Source organism: Petromyzon marinus, chromosome 29, assembly GCF_048934315.1.
Source record: "Petromyzon marinus isolate PM22_M1 ecotype Great Lakes invasive population chromosome 29, UKy_Petmar_22M1.pri1.0, whole genome shotgun sequence".
Taxonomy (NCBI): domain Eukaryota; kingdom Metazoa; phylum Chordata; class Hyperoartia; order Petromyzontiformes; family Petromyzontidae; genus Petromyzon; species Petromyzon marinus.
This window is the reverse complement of record NC_133695.1, coordinates 6,277,734-6,287,176: the sequence shown is the minus strand read 5'-3', so window position 1 is coordinate 6,287,176 and position 9,443 is coordinate 6,277,734. Positions and strand designations below refer to the sequence as shown.

The 9,443-nt window shown below is 48.6% G+C and overlaps 1 long non-coding RNA gene and 1 other non-coding gene across 2 annotated transcripts in view; both read left to right on the top strand.

Moving 5' to 3' along the window:
- The first annotated feature begins 4,035 nt into the window (after positions 1-4,035).
- Positions 4,036-9,443, top strand: part of LOC142929341 (uncharacterized) — a 62,265-nt gene continuing 56,857 nt past the window's right edge. Inside the window, exon 1 of the long non-coding RNA XR_012945627.1 lies at positions 4,036-5,063. This is a non-coding gene — a long non-coding RNA (uncharacterized LOC142929341). The remainder of the gene's footprint in view (positions 5,064-9,443) is intronic.
- Positions 5,633-5,726, top strand: TRNAI-UAU (transfer RNA isoleucine (anticodon UAU)). The gene is made up of 2 exons: positions 5,633-5,670; positions 5,691-5,726. It is a non-coding gene; the product is annotated as a tRNA-Ile (tRNA).

Below are 9,443 nucleotides of genomic sequence, written 5' to 3'. Positions count from 1 at the left end.
CGTGAGCGGGAATCGAACTCGGGTCGCCGGGTTCGTAGCGCAGCGTAGCGCTAACCACTACACTACCGCTCCCCAAGTCACACACACACATACTGACACGTAAATTACACCCATACATACTGACACGTAAATTACACCCATACACAATCACAGAAACGCACAACAGCCGCTAGGTACACTTTGAAACGACCACGTGAAGCGTGGTAGACTCGCTCGCTGCGAGCAGGAGGTCCCGGGGAAGACACCCCCAGGTGTTACGGGTTAACCGACTGAAATGACCGGCAGATGCACCGCCGAGATGAGAGATCTCGACGTTCCGGCCGAGCAACCTTCGTCAGGTAGTATTTCCTGAATAGAAGGTACAGGCGCAGCCCTGCAATTTGCTTTTCTCGCCTCGCAGCTGGTGGAAGGGCGTCAACGAAAATGCAGGCTGTTTGTAATATAGAGAGCTGCTGTATTAGGGCGGTGGGGTAAGGAATTGTATTTTTGGCCAATTTTGCACGCTGGCCAGTAGTAGGTCTCAGGAGTAGACCCACCACGCTGTCACCGCCCCCGCCAACACCGCGCTCGCGAGCGGTGGGTGGCGTGGTGTTTGTTCCCTCGTTGTGATCTACATGCACGCGTCTTGTTACTGCCTCCACATGTTCATCATCCACTACCACCACCCCTCCTGCGAGTATTGGCACGCGAGAATCGTGCTATTTGCACGGATATCAACCCCGTCTGAAAAAGGTGGGGTGGGGGGCTGATCCTGGTGGATGATTGGTTATTGTTGTTGTTTATTACCTACTATAATCACCCAGAAATGTCTGTCCGTCCTGCGCGTGACGTCACTCCGCATGAGGCCCACCCCCCCCCGCGTGACGTCACTCCACATGAGGCCCCACCCTCCCCCCTCATTAATATTCATGAGTGGGTGGAGTTTTACGCGAACGCAGAGGAAGGTCGAGCTGAATTAAATAATTTATCACGCAAAGTCGCTTCAAATATGACGTTTCTTTACGGAAAGTGACGGTAAAAATTTAATCTAAGCAGCACAGTGCTACATACGTGCGTGACGTCACTGCAAAAGAGCCCCCCCCCCCTTAATTAATATTCATGCCCGCGTGGAAACTTATACTAACGCACAAGAAGGTCGCGCACTCCACATTCCGCACCCCTTCCCAATAACAATTAGCGAGTGACGTCACTCCACATGGAGCAAACCCCCCCCCCCCCCTCATTAATAATCATGAGCTGAACAATTTTTCTATTGAATATTTCAGATTTACTGCAATATACACCCGTCCTTGATCGGGCAAAAACAGCTAGTAAGCAATATTACCCTAACCTCACCATGCACTCACTCACTCACCCTCACATCACTCGCCTCGCAATGTAATCACTCACCCTCGCGTAAATTCACCACACCATCACTCACCCCACCACCGCCTCACTCCACTATCGCCATCACTTCTTCACCCTACCACCAACCCACCTCACTCCACCGTCATCAACATCACCGCACCATCACGCGTCTTGCCTGCTCCCCCCCCCTACTTCCACCTGCATGTTTGTCTCGTCTTACGTCCGGTGTCATGATCAATGCAGGCTATATAGACAGTATATAGACTGTCTATGTATTTTGTATTCCGCCAGCCACTGACAGCCGCGACGTTTCGCGGCCTGAGCTCTGAAGGCTCCAGGGGGTTGCCACCCGACCCAGATTTGTCACGGACATTCGTGATGAGGAGTGGTGTCGGGGTGGGTGGGTGTTAAGGATTCGATTTGACGGTTGTTAAAAGCGGGAGTTTAAAAAAATAAAAAAAACGTGTCAGTGTTACCGTCAGCCGCATGTCTAGCAAAAAAATAAACCGGTTCATTAATAAAAAAAGAATTAACTAGAAACGGTAACCGGTTTATGATTTTCTGTAATCGGTTCTGAAAACAGAACGGTTAGAGTTTTGACGGATTTGTTTTTGTTGTTTAACAACCCTCATTGTGTACCGAGATCTGGTAGTGGTATCTGATTTGTACCGAGATCTGGTAGTGGTATCTGATTTGTACCGAGATCTGGTAGTGGTATCTGATTTGTACCGAGATCTGGTAGTGGTATCTGATTTGTACCGAGATCTGGTAGTGGTATCTGATTTGTACCGAGATCTGGTAGTGGTATCTGATTTGTTCCGAGATCTGGTAGTGGTATCTGATTTGTACCGAGATCTGGTAGTGGTATCTGATTTGTACCGAGATCTGGTAGTGGTATCTGATTTGTACCGAGATCTGGTAGTGGTATCTGATTTGTACCGAGATCTGGTAGTGGTATCTGATTTGTACCGAGATCTGGTAGTGGTATCTGATTTGTACCGAGATCTGGTAGTGGTATCTGATTTGTACCGAGATCTGGTAGTGGTATCTGATTTGTACCGAGATCTGGTAGTGGTATCTGATTTGTACCGAGATCTGGTAGTGGTATCTGCTTTGTACCCAGATGTATCGAGATCTGGTAGCAGTTTCGTGTGGACCTTTACCGCAGTCACAGCTGACTGAGAACTTCTGGCCGGTTCGGGTCAAACAGTGGGAAAGGTGGCATCCCTAAAAGCCTCGCATGTGGTCAGAGTTCTGTCTGTGAAGGCACTATCCACGTCTGGTAAATTTAAATACATAAATATTGTTTAACAACAAATACACGCAAAACCTGACTTGGGAAATGTATTGTTTGGGATTCCTGACCTAACCCCGAGGCCCTTGTTTGTGTCATGTTGCGAAAGTGGAGGGCACAGGTTCAGCTGCTCCTGTTTACCCAATCCACCTTGGACCTCCTCGCCACAGCAGCCACACCACCAATGCTGCTACACGCACAGACACCAACATCATATACCAGCACCACCACTGTCACCAGCACCACCACTGGCATCCTCAACATTGCCTTCTTGCCGTCACGACCACCACCCACCCAACTTGGCAGCATCAGCAGCACCACCACAACCACTATCGACTCACCACCACACACTGAACACAACCACTGTCATCTACTCACCACCACACACTGAACACAACCACTGTCACCTCACCACCCCCCCCGCTCACTACCATGAACACTACCAACCACCCACTCAATATCATCACCACTACCACTCACTCAATATCATCACCACCACTATTAATTCACCGTCACCACCTCGCCATCGCTCATCATCCTCACCTACCAGACACCCAACACTACCACCACTCACCACCCACACCACCACTCACCATCCACTCAACGCCCACTCACCTTTAACCCCGTAAACATTTGAGAATGCGCTGAGCGACGATGTGCGTGGCACGTGCCGCACAATGGGTGGATTTGTTAAGATGGAAACTTGAGCCAAGGTCTGGAGGCGGAATACTGTACTGGTTGTCCAATAAGCGTGCAAAATAAAGACATACATGCATCACATGTTCTCTCCACATACATGCATCATATGTTCTCTCCACATAGATGCATCACATGTTCTCTCCACATACATGCATCACATGTTCTCTCCACATACATGCATCACATGTTCTCTCCACATACATGCATCACATGTTCTCTCCACATACATGCATCACATGTACTCTCCACATACATGGACGCAATGCTAATTCCAATACTCTTTCACCACGCCCTAAAAGCGATGGTTTGCAAAAAAAATTAATCTATATTTAAAAATGAATAAAAACATTAAAGACGCGGATATATATTGTCATGGTGTGATTTAATATTGAACGTGGTCGTAAATAGTGAAGGCGCAGCCCTGTAACTGCTGGCAAGCGTCACTGCTGGTGGATGGGCCCTCCACTTCGAGGCAGCTCTCGAGTGGGAATTGGCCTGCTCTTCCACGTTGGTCAGTCGTCCTGTAACAGGTTGGGGTACCCACACTTTACCCCGCCACACGCGGCCTGCGATCATAGACTGGGGGCGAACCCATTGATACAACTGGGGTAGAGGTAGGTCGGTGGGTGAGTGGGTGGTTAGGTGGTGGGGGGTAGGGGGTTGTACATAAATGACGTCACGCACCTGGGGGGGGGGTGGGTTGAGAAATGTGACGTCACATCAAAATGCGCAACTTTAAATAAATATAGACAACACGTTCTACTTAATTAAATATACTTTTTAATACATGCTTTCTCCTGCAACATCAGAGTGCAACGCCACATAAAATACGCACTACAATGACAATAGTTTAAAGCGATTTGAAGCATGTTTCATTTTCAAAATGGAAATGTGTTTTTTGGGGGGGGCAGAGCTCAAAGGCCCCACCTCCTCATTAAAGGCCCCACCTCCTCATTAAAGGCCCCACCTCCTTATTAAAGGCCTCACCTCCTTATTAAAGGCCCCACCTCCTCATTAAAGGCCCCACCTCCTTATTAAAGGCTCCACCTCCTTATTAAAGGCCCCACCTCCTTATTAAAGGCCCCACCTCCTTATTAAAGGCCCCACCTCCTCATTAAAGGCTCCACCTCATTAAAGGCCCCACTTCCTCATTAAAGGCCCCACCTCCTCATTAAAGGCTCCACCTCATTAAAGGCCCCACTTCCTTATTAAAGGCCCCACCTCCTCATTAAAGGCTCCACCTCATTAAAGGCCCCACTTCCTCATTAAAGGCCCCACCTCATTATTAAAGGCTCCACCTCATTAAAGGCCCCACCTCCTTATTAAAGGCCCCACCTCCTTATTAAAGGCCCCACCTCCTTATTAAAGGCCCCACATTAAAGGCTCTACCTCCTTATTAAAGGCCCCACCTCATTAAAGGCCCTACCTCCTTATTAAAGGCCCCACCTCATTAAAGGCCCTACCTCCTTATTAAAGGCCCCACCTCCTTATTAAAGGCCCCACCTCCTTATTAAAGGCCCCACCTCCTCATTAAAGGCCCCACCTCCTTATTAAAGGCCCCGCCTCCTCATTAAAGGCTCAACCTACTTATTAAAGGCCCCACCTCCTTATTAAAGGCTCAACCTCCTCATTAAAGGCCCCACCTCCTCATTAAAGGCCCCACCTCATTAAAGGCTCCACCTCGTTTCTCAAGGCCCTGACTCCTCTTTCACCAGACATGCAGGTAACGAGAGCCTGGCTCCCGCGTATCCGAGCCACGGTCATTTACGTCCGTGAAATATTGTAATGGCACGACAACAACACTCAACACGTTCGTCAATAACAACAACACCACCACCACGTGTGCATCCTCAAAATTAAATAATATAAAACGTGCCACTTCTTCATAGCACGGTGTCCTATGAATAAGGGCCATTGCCCGAAACGCCGCCGACGATATGATGTTATGTAAATACTGTATACAATATAACTTGTGAATAAATTATCTTTAAAAAAAAAAGCTATTCTCTCTCGATAGCCGGAGACTTAACAGCGCTCGCCACGGCTCACCGGCAAACAGTATATATATAAAACAGTATATCTATGTTTTTATATATTTTTTAAACGACCATTTTCTCACACATCTCCTACTCCTTTCACGGCGCGCCATCGACCGCACAACAGCAACAACAACAACGCAAAGTCATAAACTCGAAACCATATCAAATATAAAAACCTAATTATCACACGCACACATTCTCCACCCCCCACCGAACGATTCAAGTAGCCGCTGTGGCCGCTGGGCTAGCGGCGGCTCCAGTGGCGCAATCGGTTAGCGCGCGGTACTTATAGAGCAGTACTTTGGTGGGCAATGCCGAGGTTGTGAGTTCGAGCCTCACCTGGAGCACTGATTTTTTGCGACTTATTATTTTGCTTTCACACCACCCCAACATCGCCGAATTTACGTAATAATTATATTTTTTAAAATTAAATAATTTATTAATAAAGATTTATCGGTCACCCTCGCTACCCTCCCCCCCACCCTCCCCCCCCGAATTCGTCGCTATTTATTCGTACCTGGTTTTTGGTTGTTGTTGTGATGGTCGATGTTAGGTTGTTGTTTTTTTTTCTTCCACACTGCCACGTGATCGTACTGAGTATTTAAACATTAATCGTAATTGTGAGCCATGATCAGTCCACTGCTGGACGAAAGCCTCTCGGTCATTTCCCGAAACGTCGCCTTATACCCCCCCTCCTCCTCTGTTAGGGCAGAGTTACTGACGCACGTTGTGCGTTCATATAGTAATTAAAATAATCTTCATCAGCCGTGGTCTATCCACTGCTGGATGAACGCCTCCCGACGCCGCGTCCGCCAAGAGCGTCGTTTGACCATACTTCACCACTCTGGTCAATGCCGGTTAATTGAGACGTCTGCCAATTCGCCACCGACGTGAGCGGCGCGAAAAACGGCCAGTAACAAACAGCACCAATCTGAGTTGTAATCTTTCGCAGCGCGCAAGACGTATCTCGCCGCCTGGTTTAATGGGAAGAATGTTGTTGTTGTTGTTGCTGTGCAGGGATAAGCTCTGGATAGCCGTGCGCGGATTTAGACGATCACATTGCATAACCAGGTGCTGTAGTTTGCTGCGTCGTCACCGTATTGGACCGTACGGTGAAGTATGGTCAAATAACCCCCCCCCGCCACGTGACCCACACGGCGTGGGGAAGACTTCATCCAGCAGTGGATTTACAGATGTTGCTGTCCATGACTGAGATACTGCATTCAACGAATGTAGGCGTCAATAACCGTGAAAATTTATATATTATTATTACCGGAGCTGTCTGAATGAAATGAAAATACTGCTACTTAAAGTTGTTTGGCACATCTCATCAGCCGTACAGCCTTGTGGGAGCGCATCCTATTTATAGCAACATTGGTTTCGACATTCAGTGACTCATCAACAGGTTCAGGCTGTCGTGAACTACCGTAATTCCGGTGAACAGCCAGATGCCTACGGGGTAAGAACCCCTCTCTCTCTCTCCCCTGTTAGATGCGGGTTATAGTTGCGACACAAAGCTCCCTCCTGCGAAGCACAACCCAGAATAACCATGAAGCTTCGATGTGGCTAATCGTAACGGGCAACTGAAGAGGGCTCCCCCTACGCATGAGTTACCAAGTCACGCGCAATCGCACGGTGCCGCCAAAACGCCCCGTGACTCCACGAACTTCGCGTGGAACTCGCTCGCCGTGAGCGATCGTAGGTTCTAGCGCATCCTCGCGGTCACTTCGCGTCACTGCAAGCTCCTGCAACGTTGCGGATGAATACGATTTTTTTTTGTTTACACACGCTTTCATTTAACTCGCTCTCTGTTCTTGGTTCTTTCGGTGGCTTTCAGACCGCATCCATTATTTTTCGTCTCCCCCCCCCTCCTCTTTTCCGAACATAGATGGACTCGTCCATCTGAACAAACTGCCAAATCGCTCTCCGTGGTGCTAACGTTAAAAATAACCCGCCACTTTTTATCAAATTTTCTTGCTGTGGTTTTCACACCTGATGACGATTGCTTGTGTTGCAGTCGAAACGTCGTGAGAATTTTATTGGTTTACATTTTTATTATTTTATTGTTTCCTTTCTACGTGACTTTACCGAAAGAACCAAGAATATGAATCCCTGCAGTCACGAAAGCTTTAAATAAAAATTTCACTCTCTGTTGTTCTTGTCGTCGTTGTTGTTGTCGTTGTTGTATCTTCAAATCTTGTAACTCAATTTTAACCCACTTCCCAATGTGGTATCGACTGCAAACTTGGTATACATATGTCATACTGATGACAATACTATATTCTATCATAAACAATAAAAAAATATTTTTGAACATTCTTTTTTATATGTTATGTTTCGGCTTGGGTCTAAATGTCCTCTGACGTTGGCTGTAATTGGCCACGGTCCCTTCGGGGCCACTTCCTGGAGTCGTGGAGTTCTGCCATTACTAGTACATTTCATAAAAGCGTGTTTAAAAAAGTAAAAAAAAAATATTACTTATTCCCCAAAGAAATTGGTACTGAGTTTGATCGACTTTGGTGTGTGTATGGGTTTTTAACCAAAGCTGCTTTAGTGCTTTAGGTTCTAAGCGCTAATGGAATGCTTGGACGAGTGTTGCTGTAGTGCCATATTTACAAGACGCTCCTTGGAAGTAGACACAACCCCAAACCCCGTATTCTCATGTAGTGGATTAACGCGCGCATACAGGGTGGATGGTAAAGACGCGCGAGTTATGGACAGTGGGGTCACTTCGGGCCGGCCGGGTGCGGCAGCGGGGAACCGTGGAATAGAAACGGCCCAATTAAGTTGGTACGTGATATATGGCTGTGATTGGCCGTGGTTGTTGTCAGCGGCGAAGTGGCGCCGGAGTGTCTGGTGATAGAGGGGGGCGAGCGACAGGTGCGGGGGACGTGGGGCGTCGTGGGCACGCGGCCTAATTTATTGGTTGTTGATGAGAACGGGAATATATTCGGGAAAAGTAAGAGCAGAGACAAACAGAGACAAGGAGCGACTGAGAGCGATAGAGACAAACGGAGAGAGACAGAGACAGCGAGCGATGGAGGGAGACAGAGACAGCGAGTGACGGAGGGAGACAGAGACAGCGAGTGACGGAGGGAGACAGAGACAGCGAGCGACGGAGGGAGACAGTGACGACGCGGAGAGATAGTGGGAGATAAGGGAGGAAGCGGAGTGAGCGAGATGGGTGGAGCGCGGCGAGCGAGCTGCGGCTAAGAGGAATGATGAAGTCGCCGACGTAATGTGGAGAGTTGTAATAAAGAGTGGTGTTGGAGAAAACAACAAAGTTGTCCACGTGAAGTCAACCACTACATTTGGTGTCAGGAGTGACTACGGAACCATGCTGACATGTTAAAGAAATCGGCTAAGAGAAAGAACGCGCCGACGGACTCGTCCGATGACAGCAACGATGTGAACGTGATTCCCACGTCAGGGCAAGTGGGTGCCGCTCCCCCGGCGGACCTGGGCGACCAGGTGTCTGCGGGGCGGGAGGACGGGCCGAGCGAGGCTTAGACCCCGGGGCCGGGTCATGAATGGAGGGCCCTCACGACCCAGTGGGAGACCAGGCTGGCGACGCTGACGGAGGCGTTCGACCGCTTCATGACGACGGAACGGGCGTTGCTGACGGTGCCAAGCCAGCCCGGCATCACATAGAAACTAGGGATGCACCCCCATTTCGCCTAAATTCCCATCGAATGAGTCCGCTCGAAAAGGATTGTATTCGGCAAACCGTTGATGAAATGTTGGAACAAGAGATCGTTTCTCCTTCCTCCAGCCCGTGGGGGGCTCCCATCGTACTGGTTAAGAAACGCGACGGGTCCCTGCGATTTTGCGTCGACTATCGCAAACTCAATGAGATTTCCATTGCAGATGCGTACCCGCTCCCATGCATCGATGATTCGTTAGAAGCCCTGTCCGGTGCGAAATTTTTCTCGACCCTCGACCTCTTTATGAGACCTCCTTTGCCAGTAACAAGATATAGGAATAGGTTTTACCCTTTTAACTGGCACAAAAACTGACACCGTTATTCAAGGCATCATGTTTGCAATAACCACAACACTAGCAGT